A 19,247-nucleotide genomic window follows, 5' to 3' on the forward strand; every position below is an offset into this window, starting at 1 on the left:
AATAGCAAACAAAAAACAAGATTACCATACTTCCACAACCACCACAACCCAAAAGGACACAAACAAGAGAGATGCTATCTTCAAACCTCCTACCTCCTCATGATGCACTCCTGCATCGTGCTATGGTAAGCTTGCCCTGCCCAATCCCAGCGGGCCAGTAGCAGACTTCGGTGGAGTTACGATCATATACACATGTAAGTGAATAAAAAATTAAGTAATTATATACGCATCTGTTCTGGTCTGACATTTTTCTGCACCACCAGCATAATATATTTATAAAACTGCATTTTAACGTACCGTTTGATTTTTTCCTTTTCTACAGATGCCAGATCTCCCAGATTATCTGGTACCAAGACTTAAGATGTCATTCAAGAATGTAGACGAAGCCTGGGAATTTTACAACCGATACGCCAGACACGCTAGTTTTGGCATCAGGAAGACGAGGGGTAATGATAGTAACACGTACTTTGCTTACGCGTTCCAGGGGAAACAAAATCCTACTATTTCAGGAGCTTACAGGAAGCGAAACAAAACATCACAGAGGACAGGCTGCAATGCAAGAATGAGGGTGAAGGTGCAAGAGGATAACACTTGCGTGGTGGTGGATATTGAATACAATCATAATCACCAGCTCATCCAAACTGATGACATGCTGGTATTCTTGCACTCACACAAGAATTATGACCCCACTATTTTGGAGTACGTAAAGCTCTTGTAGTACCATGGTGTCAAACATAAAACAATCATGTCCATGATATCAGAAATTGAAGATGGAAGCTACTTCCCGAGCATGACTGGACGAGACCTACTAAACCAGTAAGTATTGGAAAGTTCACATACTGCAATGTACATAGCATCCTAAATCACCACCCTTGCCAAGAAAAAGTAACAACTGCATGTTTGTAGCTGTGAATGCAAGAAAAGATGACTTGGATGGTGTATTGAAACTGATATATATCTTTAAAGACATGAAGGCAATCAATGACGAGTTCTTCTATGACATACAAGTAGACAACGACAATGTGATAAAAACATTTTCTATTCCAATGCAAGCTACCGAGGAGCATATCAAGACTTTGGCGATTGCGTAACATTCGACATGACTTACAAGACTAATAGGTTTCATATGCCTCTAGGAGTGTTTGTTGGAACAAACCACCATCTGCAGTCAATGATATTTGTTGTTGCCCTAATTAGACATGAAGATGCAAAATCATTCAAGTAGCTCTTCGATACATTTGTACGATGCATGAACAACAAACACCCAACTTGCATTCTCACAGGTATGTTTAGTCTATTGGTTGAGAATTGAAAAGAAAGTAAACCATGCATTTCAAACACTGGTAGCACAGAAGTCCAACAAAAAAAATAAGAAGCAAAAACATGTGCGACATGTTTAGAAATAATATAGTGCTAGTTGTGAAGTTCAGAGACAGGACTCATAGAAGTTCAACCACACTACAGTATGAAAAACGAATTATGTAAAAATGTTTAGAGAAATGTAGTTCTCCCTCTGTCTGTGAAGTTCAAGTAATTGTAGCACATAAGTTCAATATCAGTGCAACAAAAGCACAAAAAAACATGGCACATGTTTAGATAGACATACTACTAGTTGTGAAGTTCAAGTAATTGTAGCACAGAAGTTCATGATACGTATCCAACATATCTATAATTTTTCATTGTTCTAGGCTATTATATTATCTGTTTTGGATGTTTTATATGCATTAATATGCTATTTTATATTATTTTTGGGACTAACCTACTAACCTAGAGCCCAGTGACAGTTTCTATTTTTTCCTTGTTTTAGAGTTTCGCATAAAAGGAATACCAAACAGAGTCCAAATGGAATAAAACCTTCACGATGATTTTTCTTGGACCAAAAGACACCCATGAGACTTGGAGATCAAGTCCGAGGAGCCACGAGGCGGCCACACGGGTGGAGGGCGCTCCCCTTGTCTTGTGGCCCCCCCTGTGACTCCCCTAACGTAATTCCTTCACCTATATATTCACATATATTCCCAAACAACTAGAAGTATCCATGAAAACACTTTTTCACCACCGCAACCTTCTGTATCTATGAGATCCCAACTAGGGGCCTTTTTCGGCATCCTGCCGGAGGGGGATTCGATCACGGAGGGCTTCTACATCCACTCTATTGCCCTTTCGATGAAGCATGAGTAGTTTACCTCACACATACGGGTCCATAGCTAGTAGCTAGATGGCTTCTTCTCTCTTTCTCTCTCTTTGATTATCAACACCATGTTCTCCTCGACCTTGATTGTCGGTGTGAAACGACACCTATGGGATCACAAGAATCCCTACTATGGTGGGCGGGGCGCAGGGTTGCAAGGAGAGCAGCGCTAGTAGACAGCACGAGGATCGTTTACCCAGGTTCGGGCCGCAAGGATGCATAAAACCCTAGTCCTGCTTTGGTGGGAGTATTTCTGAGAGTTCTTGAGCTCTCGAACTAGCTGTGGTCAGCGTGTGGTTCCAAAGAGCCGAATCCCTCTCCTTGTCGCCTTGGGCCTCCTTTTATAGGAAAAAGGGGTTGCCACAGTGGCACACATGAGGTGAAAAGGTCTACAGCGGCACGAGGTTATCCCTCGTATTACAGGACAAAGTGCATTTAATGCACCGCTTAGGTGTCCTCTTGCTTTATCGGGGACGACGGTGAGGCCCATCTTGTCCGTCGCCGCTCCTCCTCGCTTCGACACGTGCCTCGGCCAAGGATGCATGCGGTGCCATGTAGGCAGGTAGGCAGCTGAGTTGGCGCGGTGGTGGAGCCTTCACGAAGATCTGCATGCTACCACGCGGGCACTTGATGAGTTGGCCTGGGAGCAGCATGTTGCCACGCAGGTGCCCGCCCAGCTGGTTGGGCTGGTAGCTGCATGTGAATGGTGGTGGGAACTTGGTTGACGTGGGCTTGGCGGTGGTCTTTCCAGCATCTTTGGCGAGGGCCTTGCCGGGTGGCCCGGCAAGGGTCTTGCCATGGTGTGTTGTCGTCCCCGACAAGGATCTTGCCGGGGGTCTGGTGGCCTTCCTTGGCAGGGATCTTTCCGAGGATCATCGTCTTCTAATCTGATCTTGAATATGTCTTCACAAAGATCCGCATGCCACCACAGGGGTGCCTTCCCGAGCCCTGGCCCCATGCTGACGATGGTACTGGGGGCCGTGGGCTCAAGGGTGGCTCGCTCTGTTGGCGTGGGGCGAGCTGTCCCGGCAAGAGTCTTGCCAGGTCCACTGAGGCCACCCGGCAAGGGTCTTGCCGGGGGAACCTGCTTCGTCCCTCTGCTCTTTGTGGTCTTAGCCTTGGCGTTGATTTGATTGTCTTGGGCTTCGATCTTACCTTGGCTCACCTCCCTCATTCTGCTTGGTGTGGCCGTGGGCGCGGCTCTGACTGCCCGTGCACAGGAAAAGGGGTACAAAGATGCGCCCCTATTTTTGTACACCGACAGGAGCCCCCGGGCCTGGGCCACACATAAGCGCAACATGTTGTTGGCGCAGGCCCAAAATGATGCGCGGGAAGGTGGGGCGGTTTTTACCGTGGTAAGTTTCTTCGCACGCTTCGCCTCACACGACTCACACGCGTGGCGCGGCGTGGGGGGTGTGCGTGACGTGGGCGGCATGCATGGGGCGATTTCCACATGCATGCGTCACGTCGCAGTAAAGAGGCGGCTCACATCTTCCCCGTAAAAAGAGGGAGGTGTGGAGGCGCGGCTCATTTACTGAGAGGGGTCGGGGTGCGGTCTTCAAGGCGTCCACTCCCCACGATCATGGGGAGTGGAGAGGTCGCCTCACCCGTCCCTTCAGTTCTGCACGTCTGCCACGCGTCCTTGTGGTGGCAAACGGTGGAGGCGAGAAACCGGGCCACCGCTGGTTGGGCGGCGGTTCGGTCCTGATTCCCCGCGCCTCCGGTGTCTGGATTGGCCGAGCGGGGCGGCCGAGCCTCAACCCCGTCCCTTTATAAAGAGGAGGAAGGGGGAAACGGCACCCCGCATTCTTCCATCTTCCCTCTCTTCTCTGCTTTTGCTCCTTCCCCTCACCTTTCATGGAGAAAGGGAATCCTGGCTCTTCGACGGTGGCGGCGAGGGTCGCCGCTCGATAGTGCGTCCCTCCTCCTCCCGAACCCGTGGTGGCGGAACCGACCGCGAGGGGAAGGGGGAGGGGGAGAGGCCGTGGGCGAGGCCAAGGCAGAGGCCGCAGCGCTCGGGGAAGAGGAGGACGGGGCGACGCGCCGGCCCCGCCCCTGCCAATGATGCCCTTCCCGATGGAGGGCCATGTTGAAGACCAGCCTTGCGAGTTCTTCATCAGGCTCCGCCAGCCCCCGCGTCGTCGTCTTCGTCTCCCCACTCCGTTCGCTCTGGTGATGGAGCGTGCCCCGCCCCAGACCCTCCGGTTGCACATGAGGGGCTGTGGGAACGGGGGCACGTGGGTCGACGTCGACTTCCCGGCTCCTCGAGTCATGTATCTCCGCCGTGGATGGAAGACATTCGCCCGCATCCACATCCTGACGGCGAGGCTCGTCCTCTACTTCAAGTTAATGGAGGACGACCTGCTCTCCGTCAAGGTCTTCGGAGATCTTGGAACTCGTCCAAAATGCTGCGTGGAGAGCTCCTCTGATGGAGATTCTGATGATGGGAGCTCGTCCTCGAGCGAGAGCGACGAGGAGGACAGCAGGGCGGACATCGGGGACGAGTCCGACTAGGCGTCGGACGCCCCGCGCCTGGGCGGGTGCGGCAGCAGCAGCATCTGCACCTGGCCGCTCCTCCGGCAAAAGCTGGCCGGGGGCAGGGCCAGCTCCTTGAACCTTGCAGGGCTGTCTCCTTGGGCGGCTGGCGTCGGGAGGCTGCGGAAGAGGAAGAGGGCAGGCTGCAAGGCCGTCAACTCGGAGTACGCGGGCACCAACGCCTTCGTCGCATATTGTCGGTCCTGCCGCCTCGTCTTCTAGCTCCTTTCCCGGCATCGTCATCACCGGCCCGCCCGTGGGTGGCCACCGAGATGTTCTCTTGGTGCTTTCTGCTGCTCGTAGCTCGCCTAGGCGCCCCCTTTTGCCCTTTTGCCTCCTTCACCTGCCTCCCGAGGAGAGGGACAAGAAAGGGATTACGGGCATCTTTATCTCTTTTTAGTTTGTAAGCCTGCGGGCCTTTGTTAAATTTGAAACATGTAATCCCCTTGCTCATGTTTTTCATCTCGCATGAACTGTACCTATATGGGATGTTTTTAATGAAAAATGGATGCTTGCCGGGTTTTTCGTTCGCGGGTAAATCCCGCGACAAGGAGCGAATCCTTGTTATTGTTTTAAGATAAACGTTTTTCTCCCGGCAACATGCCTTGCCGCCCCCCACTCCACTCGACCGTTCTCGCGCTCTTGGCGGAGGCAGGGATGAAGTGGGCTTTAAGGGCTTTAGGCTTCTCGTCCCACCTCCTTGCCGCCGCGGCTACGACCAAATCCGGACCCAGGAAATAATCCCTAGGTATAGGAAAAAAAGGGAGCACGGCAGCCTAGAGATAAAAGCGAGGTTTCACATGCCCTAGTCCGGTTCCGAAATGCATGACAGAGGATAAAAGACTTATCTGGATCCACAGCCCTTGGCAATCTCTATCTTGCCGCAGTTGGATCCTTGTGCTTGCAGCCCCCGGCAACCCTGGCCTGCCGGGGTTGGGGCGCCGGTCCGTTTCCTTCTTTCCGAGTAGCTCAACAGAAGTGCTCATGTGCCCAACCAAAGGAGGATAGAAAAGGAATAGACAGACACGCACTCGACCTCTAGGCTAGGGGTTAGTCGCCGCTAAGCACTATCAACCCTAACCAAGGAAGAGAATTGACCTAGCATGCATGCTATAACTTAGGGCGCCAACGCTTCATTTATTTATGCTCAGGGTCCGCGCCTGGCTTTGTACAAAGGGTCACATGCCTTGTTGGCAAAGCTTGTACAAAAGGTGGCTTGCCGGGAGGCCCGACAAGCTGCGCCTTACGGGTAAAACTTGCGAAGATGCTCGATGTTCCAGGAGTTGCTCACTGGGACGGCACCTTCTGTCTCCAGGCGGACTACGCCAGGCCTGGTGACTCGTATTACCCGATAAGGGCCTTCCCACTTTGGCGTCAACTTGTTGGAATTCTTGGCCGACTGAACGCGCCGAAGAACAAGGTCGCCTTCCTCAACGCTTCGGGCATGAACCTTGCGGCTATGATAGCGGCGCAAGGCTTGCTGGTAGCGTGCCGCTCTCACAGCCGCCCAAAGACGATCTTCCTCAAGGAGCGTCGCGTCATCTTGGTGCAACGGCTCTTGCTCAAGCTCATCATAAGCGAGCACTCGAGGCGACCCGTATATGAGTTCCATGGGGAGAATTGCTTCGGCCCCGTATACCAGGGCAAAAGGTGTCTGGCCGGTGGCTCGATTTGGCGTCGTCCTGATCGACCAAAGAACCGCCGGCAACTAATCAATCCAGCGCCTTCCACTCTTGTGCAGCTTTTCAAAGGTCTTCGTTCTCAAGCCTCGCAACACTTCAGCATTTGCCCTCTCCGCTTGGCCGTTGCTCCGTGGATGTGCCACGGAAGCAAAACAGACCTTGCTGACGAGGTCTTGGATGTACTGCATGAAGGCGTGGCTTGTGAACTGCGTGCCATTGTCGGTGATGACTCTGTTTGGCACACCAAAACGGCATACCAGTCCTTTGAAGAACTTGACGGCTGACTGAGCAGTCACCTTCCTCACTGCTTCCACTTCCGGCCACTTTGTGAACTTGTCGATTGCAACGTACAAGTACTCAAAGCCCCCGACAGCGCGGGGGAAAGGGCCCAGTATATCGAGTCCCCAGACCGAGAATGGCCAGGAGAGAGGGATTGTTTGAAGGGCTTGAGCCGGCTGATGAAGCTTCTTTGAATGGAACTGTGTAACGCCCCGTATGTAACTTGCCATATTTGTATTCCAACTCTTGCCATTTCCGGCACTAAGTTATGATATTTCCTCGTTGTTGGGTTTTTGTCTTTGTGTGCTTTTGTATTTGTCATGCATCTCATATCATGTCATCATGTGCATCGCATTTGCATACGTGTTTGTCTCATGCATCCGAGCATTTTACCCATTGTCCGTTTTGCATTCCGGCGCTCCTATGTCCTCCGGTGTCCCCTTTTGCCTCTTTTCGTGTGCGGGTATCAAACGTTCTCGGATTGGACCGAGACTTGCCAAGCGGCCTTGGTTTACTACGGGTAGACCGCCTGTCAAGTTTCGTGTCATTTGGACTTCGTTTGATACTCCAACGGTTAACCGAGGAACCGAGAAGGCCTCGTGTGTGTTGCAGCCCAACACCCCTCCAAAGTGGCCCAAAACCCACCAAAACCCCCTCCATCATCTAGGTCGTTCGATCACGATCGCGTGGCCGAAAACCGTGCTCGATTTGGAACCTCCTAGCTCCCTCTACCTATAAAAAGGCACTCCTCCCCGAAATTTCGGATCATTCCACCCCTAACCCTAGCCCCGCTCCTCTCCGTGCGCTGGACGTGTCCGGTCCGCGCCGAACACCTCGCCGCCACCGTCCGCGCCCAACCGGGGGCCGCCACATGGCGCACCATCGCCCGCAGCCGCGCCGGCCCGCTCGGCCCAGGCGGAGCCCCCGAAGCCCATCGCTCCGCGCCGCTCGGCTCCCTACGCCGCGCCGCCCGTCACTCCGCCACTCCGGCGACTGTCGCCCCACGCCATCCCGCTCCGCCTCGTCGCTGGCAACCGCCGTCCGGCGCCGCCTCGCAGCGCCGCCCGAGGCCGCCCTGCTGCGCCACCGCCGCGCCACTCACCGCCCGGCGCCGCCGCCGCCATCGCCGTCCTCGCCAAGTCTGGCCACCGGCAAGTCCTGCATCGCCGGATCCGGCCGTCTACAGTGTTTTCTGGTGAACCTCGAAACGCGTGCAAACCCTAGATCCAGATCTGGAGAGGTTGACTTTTTCCCTCGGCCCCAGTATTTTTAGCGTTTTTCATCGCATCATAATTCTGCATCAGTGGCTCCGTTTTGGGCGTGTAGCATGTCAAATTGTTTGTCTCGACGAGTACTTCATTTCATTCCATTGCACCATGTTCATATGAGTTCATCTTGATGCCCTAAATGCTGTTGCAAGAGGGCTATGCAATGTTAGTTTCAGATTCTTATCAGTAATTGGACATTTGTCATTTTTGCCATGATTAATGTGTGCCTCCTATGAACTTGAGCCCTACATGTGTTTTTAAGTATGCCATGCCATCTTTACAGGGGTGTATGCCATGTATTTTTGTGATCTTTGTGGTGGCTAGCACAAGCATGCAAAGTAGCTCTCGTAATGTTGCTGATTTCAGGGACTTAGAAATCTTCTAAGTCTTTGCCCTGTAAATATTTTTATGCCATGTATTCATATTGCTACAGAGTGATCCATGCCTCTTTTGAGCATGATCAGTAAGGATGTTTAGTAGATATTGTTGTGTTCTATCCATCCATGCCTTTGTTTGCAATTATGGAGCACCCTAGCTTGACTCAATCGAGCTCTACTTTTGCTATAAAATGTTCCTGGCAGATTGTTCACATGTTAAGCAATTTTTCCGAGGTTGTTGTAGTTGATCCGTGCATGCTATGAGGTTGTTCTTGCCATGTTTAGCTTCTATGCCATGTCTACTTGCTGGTTGTATGCTTAGTTTATCATGCAATGCCTTGTGGTGAGTGCATCGAGCTCGTAAACATGCCTACGTGAATCTGTTTTGCCATGTTCCAGTTTTCTTCTAAGTCTGAATCTGTTAATGAAACTTGCTATGTTCACATGGTTGCCATTGTATTTTCTGATCCCATTTGGCTTATGGTCAGTAAGGGACTTTTGTTGTATGCTTTGAGTAGCTTCATGCCATGCCTTTCTTTGCCATGATATGTTCCTGTAGCATGTCGTTATCTGGTTCTAAACATTGCTTACTGATGTTAAATTCCTGACATGTTGTTTTCATTCCTTCCTGATGTTAAATTCCTGACATGTTGTTATTTTCACTAAGTCTGTAACCTGTTACCTTTTGTAGTTTCGCCATGCTTGTTTGAACCTGCTATTGAGTGAATTAGCCGTAGCTCAGTGTTCATCTTTTGTCAAGCATCTTGAGTGGATCACTGCCATGTGATTTGTTGTTATGTTAGAGTGTAGTAGCTTGTTGTTCTTGATGCATTTAGATGGCCTCGTGCTGTTAATGGCAGATCGGTGTTATATTTGTTTTGCTTGCCATTTGCAAACCGTGCATCCGATTCCGGTGATCTTTATATCGATTTCGACCGAAATCAACTCATCTTTCCAGTGGCACTCTTGGTTTTCCAAGTTGAGGCCAGGTTCAATCTTTCCCTTCCGAAACATGCATATGCATCGCATATCACATCCCGCATATCATGCCATGTTTTGCATCATGTTGTTTGTGCATTGCACGTGGTTGATTGTGTTTCCCTTTGCTTGTGTCCTTGCTTTGGGTAGAGACGGGAGATGAGTACATGATCGAGGAACCCGTTGAGTACGCTTACGAGGATCAAGCTAACGTCAACTCGGAGAACTTTGCAGGCAAGATGACCATACCCTCGAAATCACTTCTATCTTTGCTTGCTAGATGCTCGCTCTTTTGCTATGCCTATGCTATGATACCTACCACATGCTTTATCATGCCTCCCATATTGCCATGTCAAACCTCTAACACACCTTGTCCTAGCAAACCGTTGTTTGGCTATGTTACCTCTTTGCTCAGCCCCTCTTATAGCGTTGCTAGTTGCAGGTGAAGATTGGAGTTTGTTCCTTGTTGGAACATGTTTATTTGTTGGTATATGATTATTATATCTTGTTTACTTTAATGCATCTATATACTTGGTAAAGGGTGGAAGGCTTGGCCTTATGCCTGGTGTTTTGTTCCACTCTTGCCGCCCTAGTTTCCGTCATACCGGTGTTATGTTCCTTGATTTTGTGTTCCTTACACGGTTGGGTTATAATGGGAACCCCTTGACAGTTTGCCTTGAATAAAAATCCTCCAGCAATGCCCAACATTGGTTTTACCATTTGCCACCTAGCCTCTTTTCCCTTGGGTTCCGCGGACTCAATGGTCATCTTTATTTTAAACCCCCGGGCCAGTGCTCCTATGAGTGTTGGTCCAACCTGTCAGCTGCCGGTGGTCATCAGGGGCAACTCTGGGCTGGCCTACCAGAACCTTGGACAATCCGATATGCCTTGAGAAAGAGATATGTGCAGCTCCTATCGGGATTTGTCGGCACATTCGGGTGGCTTTGCTGGTTTAGTTTTACCATTGTCGAGATGTCTTGTAACCGGGATTCTGAGTCTGATCACATTGTCTTGGCAGAAGGAATATCCTTCATTGACCGTGAGAGCTTGTGATGGGCTAAGTTGGGACACCCCTGCAGGGATTTGAACTTTTGAAAGCCCTGCCTGCGGTTATGGGCAGATGGGAATTTGTTAATGTCCAGTTGTAGAAAACCTGAATCTTAACTTAATTAAAATGAATCAACAGAGTGTGTGGCCATGATGGTCTCTTTTCGGCGGAGTCCGAGAAGAGAACACGGTCTCGTGTTATGCTTGAACGTTGGTTGTTCTAGGATCACTTCTTGATCATAGCTTATCGATCGAGCCTTTGCCTTCTCTTCTCGCTCTCATTTGCGTATGTTAGCCACCATATATGCTAGTGCTTGCTGCAGCTCCACCTCATACCTTTTACCCTACCTATAAGCTTAAATAGTCTTGATCGCAAGGGTGTGAGATTTCTAAGTCCCCATGACTCACAGATTACTTCCAAAACCAGATGCAGGGACCGATGATACCACTCCAGGAGATTCAACTGAGCTCAAGTGGGAGTTCGATGAGGACTCAGGACGATACTACGTTTCCTTTCCAGACGATCAGTAGTGGAGCCCAGTTGGGTCGCTTGGGGACATTGTTGCTTTTGGGGTTATCTTTATTTTGATTCAATAGTCGGACCTTGATTGTATCTGGATGAATGTAATGTTATTCATGCATTGTGTGACGTGGCGATTGTAAGCCAACTATGTACCTCTTGTCTTATTCATTACATGGGTTGTGTGAAGATTACCCCACTTGCGACATTGCTTACAATGCGTTTATGCCTCTAAGTCGTGCTTCGACACGTGGGAGATATAGCCGCATCGTGGGCGTTACAAGTTGGTAATCAGAGCCTTCCCCGACTTAGGAGCCCCCTGCTTGATCGAATCACTGGCGTTGTTGAGTCTAGAAAAATGTTTTGAGTCTTCTAGGATTATATATATCAGAGAGTAGGATTGTTTTTACTCCTCAGTCCCTTCATCGCTCTGGTGAGGCATCCTGACGTAGAGTTTTGACTCTTCTCTTCTCAAATTTCACTAATTTTTTTAGCATCACGCGGGTATCTTGGAATCGTTCTGATGGTTTTGTGACGAGAACATTGTTCTTGGTGCCTCCTGACATTTAGGGGTTGTGGCAGTCTCCCGGGGAGTTGAGCTCCGAGGTGTTGTCGTCACAATTTTATTGTTGCAATTTTGGAATACCTAAGTTTCGCCGACATCAAAAATCTCTTTTATGCAGTTGTTGGTGAGACAACCTCGACGCCACCCAGTACTGGGGTGGGAGTTCGGGAGTATTGCCATAACTCGTATAACGGATGCTTTTCGATGGTTGAGGTAAATGATTTCCGAAGGTTTCTTAGTTATGTGTTGAAGGATGGATACAGCTGGATGTAGGATTTGCTAGCTTTGGGTGAGATATTATGCTTCCCCTGTATCCCCAACACCTGATTGCTTAACCGGGAAAATTTCGGGAGTTTCATAGGTGGGACTTCATGTAGCTCTAGTATTTCTTCTGCAGATATTTGGTTTGTGATTGGGTAATCCTCACCAAGTATTTGTTCTTGTCCGTACCTTGTTGTTTTATTCATCTACCTCTATCTAAGTGGCTTCTCAATTTATGGAAGTGTGACCATTTCAATTGGATTGCATTTGTTCATTTTGTTCGGATGTTAAGACTATATGTTGCAATTTCGATCCATTTGATTCAGCTGGAATATATGTCTGTCATGATGCTAACGAATGTCACCCTCTTCAGGATGGTCCTCCAACGCGTCAGAATCCTGAACTGCCACGACCACCTCCACCTCCGGAGGCATGGCAAGCTGTGATGGCCACTACCAATGCCAACACGCAGATGCTCATGCAACTCTTGCAAGAGCGCAACCAAGGGAATCAAGGCCATGGCAAATTTCAGAATCAGTTTGCTATACTCAACTAGTTCCTCGCAAACCAGCCAAAGCCCTTCAGTAACTGTGTCGAGGCAACATACGCTGATGATTGGCTCGTGGATATCTGCAAGCATTTCGAGTGCAGCAATGTCAGGCCTAAGGACTTTGTCAAGTTTGCCTCGATCCAACTCAAAGACCAAGCTATTGAGTGGTATCAGCAATACAAAGATTCCAGAGGAGGTCATGTGATTACCTGGGATGAATTCCGTCAAGACTTCAAAGCTCACCACATTCCTCTGAGTGTTTTTGAGATCAAGCGTGAGGAGTTCCGCAATCTGAAGCAAGGCAGCTTGTCTGTTTACCAGTATAACATCATGTTCCAGAAGCTCGCTCGTTTCTCTAAGCAAGACGTCCCTGACGAGAAGAGCATGATTTATCAGTTCAGAGGTGGCCTCAAAGAAGATCTCCAACTAGCTCTCGTGCTTTTTGAGCCACAGAAGTACGATGAGTTTTACAGTATGGCACTGAAACAAGAGACTGCTCAACTCAAGTGCGATGCTTCCAAGAAGAGAGTCAGGGATGCAACTCCTTCTTCCTCAACTCAATTCGCAACTAAGCAGCAAAAGTATTGGTTGCCTCCTCCTCCTCTGTTCCGTCAGCCTTATCAGCAGAAGAGCAAAGGTGGCAATGGATCTTCCCACCCACCCAACCTAGGCTTTCAGAACAAGACTTCGTCTCATGCTCCAAGATCAAGTGGTCCGTATCACCGTCCGCTCTCGGAGGTCACATGCAACAAGTGTTAGTAGAAGGGTCACTATGCCAACAAATGCTTCAATCAGATACGTCTTCCTCCTCCTCCTCCTGTGAGATCTGCTAGCACTGCAGTGGTCAAGCATAACCCCAAGTTCGCAAAGGTCAACATGATGAACGCAGCTCAAGCATAGGACTTGTCAGATGTGATCATGGGTAACCTTCCTGTTAACGATATTCCTGCAAAAGTTTTGACACTGGGCATCACATTGTTTCATCTCGAGTTTGCATCTAAGCATGAGTTGGCTTTTCAAGTTTTGCCTAGACCGTTAGCAGTTGTCTCTCCGGGTAAACGCATGAACACTAACTCCATTGTTCCGGATGTTACCATCACGATGGGTGACTACAAGTTTCTGTCTTCTCCTAATGTTCTTGGTGACTCGAATATTGATCTTATTCTCGGAATGGTCTGGCTTTCTAAGCACAAGGCTCAGCTTGATTGTGCTGCCAGGAAGATTCAATTGACACATTCGTCTGAGGATGTAATCGTCTTTGCCGCTCGTGACGATACCATTCGACTATTTTCTCTCAACGAGAAGGGCGAGTTGGATGCCATATCTCAGATTCCAGTCGTTTTGAATATCAAGACGTCTTTCCCGAAGAGCTTCCAGGAATGCCTCCGCACCGGCCAGTTGAATTCGTCATCGATCTTGAGCCGGGCACGGAACCTGTTTGCAAACGTCCTTACAAGCTTGGACCTGAAGAGTTGAAGGAGCTGAAGAAACAACTCGATATTCAAGAGCGTATGGGTCTCATCCGACCAAGTTCTTCTCCATGGGGTTGTGGTGTTCTTTTTGTCAAGAAGAAGGATGGCACGGACCGACTTTGTGTCGACTACCGTCCATTGAACAAGAAGACCATAAAGAACAAGTACCCACTTCCCAACATCAATGAGCTTTTCGAACAACTCATAGGTGCTCAAGTATTCTCCAAGCTTGACCTCCGTGTGGGCTATCACCAGATTCGCATTCGTGAACAAGATATCCCCAAGACAACATTTAGAACAAGCTATGGTTCCTATGAATACACTGTCATGTCTTTCGGCCTTGTCAATGCCCCTCCAACATTCTCTCGCATGATGAACTACATCTTCAACGCCTACACAAATGACTTCGTCTTGGTCTACCTAGATGACATACTGGTCTTTTTCAAGAACAAGGAGGATCATGCCAAGCACTTGAGATTGGTGCTGGATAAACTCAGAGAACATCAGTTCTATGCGAAGTTTTCAAAGTGCGAGTTTTGGCTCGATGAGGTTCTCTACCTTGGGCATATCATCTCCGCCAAGGGCATAGCTATTAATCCTGAGAAGGTGTCTGCAATTGTGAATTGGGAACCGCCTCAGAATGTGAAGCAACTCCGCAGCTTCCTTGGGCTCGCAAGCTATTGTCGAAGGTTCGTTGAGAACTTCTCTAAGATCGCGAAGCCTCTTTCCAATCTCCTGCAGAAGCATGTGAAGTACGTCTGGTCGCCTGAATGTGACATCGCTTTCAACACCCTGAAAGAGAAGTTAGTCACTGCTCCAGTTTTGACTCCTCTTGATGAATCCAAACCGTTCGAGGTCTTTTGTGATGCTTCCCTTCAAGGTCTCGGTGCAGTGTTGATGCAAGAGAAGAAAGTTGTGGCCTATACCTCTCGTCAGTTGAAGCCCAACGAAAAGAACTACCCCACTCATGACCTCGAGTTGGCGGCAGTTGTCCATGATCTTTTAACATGGAGACATCTCTTGTTGGGAAGAAAAGTGGACATCTTCACTGATCATAAGAGTCTCAAGTACATCTTCACTCAGCCAAACCTCAACCTCAGGCAGACTCGTTGGATCGAAACGATTCAAGAGTATAATCCGAGTATTGAATATATTCCAGGCAAGGCCAATGTAATTACTGACGCATTGAGCAGGAAGGCTTACTGCAATAGTTTGATTATCAAGCCCTACCAACCAAAGCTTTGTGAAGCTTTCCACAAACTTAATCTCCAAGTTGTTCCTCAAGGATTCCTTGCCAACCTCCAAGTCTCTCCTACTTTGGAAGATCATATTCGCGAAGCTCAACTTCTTGATGCAATGGTGAAGAAGGTGAAGATTGGGATTGCCAAGAGTCAACCCAAGTACAAGTGCTATCGCCTTGATGACAAGGATACTCTATTCTTCGAGGATCGCATTGTTGTTCCTAAGGGTGACCTTCGTAAAGTCATCATGAACGAAGCTCACAATTCACTCCTCTCTATTCACCCTAGAAGTACAAAGATGTACCAGGACCTCAAGCAGTCGTTTTGGTGGACTTGAATGAAGCGCGAGATTGCTCAGTTCGTGAATGAATGCGATGTCTGCAGAAGAGTGAAAGCAGAACACCAACGACCAGCTGGTCTCCTCCAACCTCTTGCCATTCCAAAATGGAAGTTTGATCATATTGAGATGGACTTCGTGACTGGATTTCCCAAGTCCAAGCATGGCAATGATGCTATCTTCATTGTCATTGACAAGCTCACCAAAGTGGCTCATTTTCTTCCTATCAAAGAATCTATCACAGCAGCTCAGTTGGCAGAGCTATATACCTCCAGGATTGTCTCTCTGCACGGCATTCTGCAGTTGATATCTTCAGATCGTGGTAGCATCTTCACCTCTAAGTTCTGGGATTCTTTTCAGAAGGCCATGGGCACCAACATTCGCTTCAGCACAGCTTTTCATCCTCAAACCAGTGGCCAAGTCGAGCGAGTAAATCAAATTCTTGAAGATATGCTCACGGCTTGTGTCATCTCTTTCGGTATGAAGTGGGAAGATTGTCTTCCATATGCCGAGTTCTCCTACAACAACAGCTTCCAAGCGAGTTCGGGCAAGGCCCCATTCTAGATTCTCTATGGCAGGAAGTGCCGTACTCCTCTTAACTGGTCAGAGACTGGTGATAGGCATAGCAAAAGAGCGAGCATCTAGCAAGCAAAGATAGAAGTGATTTCGAGGGTATGGTCATCTTGCCTGCAAAGTTCTCCGAGTTGACGTTAGCTTGATCCTCGTAAGCGTACTCAACGGGTTCCTCGATCACGTACTCGTCTCCCGGCTCTACCCAAAGCAAGGACACAAGCAAAGGGAAACACAATCAACCACATGCAATGCACAAACAACATGATGCAAAACATGGCATGATATGCGGGATGTGATATGCGATGCATATGCATGTTTCGGAAGGGAAATATTGAACCTGGCCTCAACTTGGAAAACAAAAAGTGCCACTGGAAAGATGAGTTGATTTCGGTCGAAATCGATATAAAGATCACCGGAATCGGATGCACGGTTTGCAAATGGCAAGCAAAACAAATATGACACCGATCTTCGATTAACAACACGAGGCCATCTAAATGCATCAAGAACAACAAGCTACTACACTCTAACATAACAGAAAATCACATGGCAGTGATCCACTCAAGATGCTTGACAAAAGATGAACACTGAACTATGGCTAATTCACTCAATAGCAGGTTCAAACAAGCATGGCAAAAGTACAAAAGATAACAGGTTACAGACTTGCTGAAAATAACATGTTAAGAATTTAACATCAGTAAGCAATGTTTAGAGCAAGATAACAACATGCTACAGGAACATATCATGGCAAATCAAGGCATGGCATGAAGCTACTCAAAGCATACAACAAAAGTACCTTACTGACCATAAGCCAAAAGGGATCAGAAAATACAATGCCAACCATGTGAACATAGCAAGTTTCGTTAACAGATTCAGACTTAGAAGAAAAATGGAACATGGCAAAACAGATTCACGTAGGCATGTTTACGAGCTCGATGCACTCACCACAAGGCATTGCATGATAAACTAAGCATACACTCAGCAAGTAGACATGGCATAGAAGCTAAACATGGCAAGACCAACCTCATAGCATGCACGGATCAACTACAACAACCTCGACAAAATTGCTTAACATATGAACAATCTGACAGGAACATTTTATAGCAAAAGTAGAGCTCGATTGAGTCAAGCTAGGGTGCTCCATAATTGCAAACAAAGGCATGGATGGATAGAGCACAATAATATCTACAAAACATCCTTACTAATCATGCTCAAAAGAGGCATGGATCACTCTGTAGCAACATGAATACATGGCATAAAAATATTAACCGGGCAAAGACTTAGAAGATTTCTATGTCCCTGAAATCAGCAACATGACGAGAGCTACTTTGCATGCTTGTGCTAGCCACCACAAAGATCACAAAAATACATGGCATACACCCTTGTAAAGATGGCATGGCATACTTCAAAACACATGTAGGGCTCAAGTTCATAGGAGGCACACATTAATCATGTCAAAAATGACAAATGTCCAATTACTGATAAGAATCTGAAACTAACATTGCATAGCCCTCTTGCAACAGCATTTAGGGCATCAAGATGAACTCATATGAACATGGTGCAATGGAATGAAATGAAGTACTCGTCGAGACGAACAATTTGGCATGCTACACGCCCAAAACGGAGCCACGGATGCAGAATTATGATGCGATGACAAACGCTAAAAATACTGGGGTCGAGGGAAAAAGTCAACCTCTCCAGATCTGGATCTAGGGTTTGCACGCATTTCGAGGTTCACCGGAAAACACTGTAGACGGCCGGATCCGGTGACGCGGGACTTGCCGGTGGCCGGACTTGGCGAGGACGGCGGCGGCGCCGGGCGGTGAGGGGCGCGGCGGTGGCGCGGCAAGGCGGCCTCGGGCGGCGCGGCGAGGCAGCGCCGGACGGCGGTTGCCGGCGACGAGGCAGGGCCGGGCAGCATGGGGCGGCAGTTGCCGGAGCGGCGGAGGGATGGGCGGCGCGGCGAAGGGAGCCGGGCGGCGCGGCGCGATGGGCTTCGGGGGCTCCGCCTGGGCCGAGCGGGCCGGCGCGGCTGCGGGCGGCGGCGCGCCACGTGGCGGCCCCCGGTTGGGCGCGGACGGCGGCGGCGAAGTGTCCGGCGCGGACCGGACATGTCCGGCGCGCGGAGAGGAGCGGGGATAGGGTTAGGGGTGGAATGATCCGAAATTTCGGGGAGGAGTGCCTTTTTATAGGTAGAGGGAGCTCGGAGGCTCCAAATCGAGCACGGTTTTCGGCCACGCGATCCTGATCGAACGACCTAGATGATGGAGGGGGTTTTGGTGGGTTTTGGGCCACTTTGGAGGGGTGTTGGGCTGCAACACACACGAGGCCTTCTCGGTTCCTCGGTTAACCGTTGGAGTATCAAACGAAGTCCAAATGACATGAAACTTGACAGGCGGTCTACCGGTAGTAAACCAAGGCTGCTTGGCAAGTCTCGGTCCAATCTGAGAACGTTTAACCCCCGCACACGAAAAGAGGCAAAAGGGGACACCGAAGGACATAGGAGCGCCGGAATGCAAAACAGAAAACGGGTAAAATGCTCGGATGCATGAGACGAACACGTATGCAAATGCGATGCACATGATGACATGATATGAGATGCATGACAAAGACAAAAGCACACGAAGACAAAAACCCGACAACGAGGAAATGTCATAACTTAGTGCTGAAAATGGCAAGAGTTGGAATAAAAATATGGCAAGTTATATACGGGGCGTTACAACACTCCACCACTACGAAAGATCTCGTCCCGAGATCTAGGACTGGAAAAACTCTGGATATTCAGAACGGAGGTGCTCCCCGCGTTCCCAGGTGGCTTCACGGTCGGAATGATGTGACCACTTGACTTTCAGGAATTTGATAGGCCTGTTGCGAGTCTTGCGCTCAGTTTCTTCAAGAATAGCAACGGGGTGCTCATGATAAGACAGGTCTTCTTGGAGATCAATCTCTTCGAAGTTGATGGTGCGGTCAGGAGTCTTGAAACAGTTACGGAGTTGAGACACGTGAAACACGTCGTGCACGTTTCCAAAGTTGGATGGAAGCTCAAGTTGATAGGCGAGATCGCCTCTTTTGCCAATGATCTTGAAAGGACCCACATATCTAGGGGCAAGCTTCCCTTTGATACCAAAGCTGTCGTGGAATTATCACAGCAGATTTCCTTAGTGTCAGGACTTAGTCGCGAGGCCAACACATCTATGTGGTAGCTAGAGAGGGGTTGAGCGGGACGAGAGACACGATGTTTTACCCAGGTTCGACCCCTCACGGTGGAGGTAAAAGCCTACATCCTGCTTCATTAATATTGATGATGATGATCACGGTTACAAGAGTGCTCTATTTCGAGAGCTATTGTCTAAACCTAACTTGTCCAACTTGTG

Source organism: Triticum urartu, chromosome 1A (genome assembly GCF_056163025.1).
Source record: "Triticum urartu cultivar PI428250 chromosome 1A, HENAU_Tu73, whole genome shotgun sequence".
Classification (NCBI taxonomy): domain Eukaryota; kingdom Viridiplantae; phylum Streptophyta; class Magnoliopsida; order Poales; family Poaceae; genus Triticum; species Triticum urartu.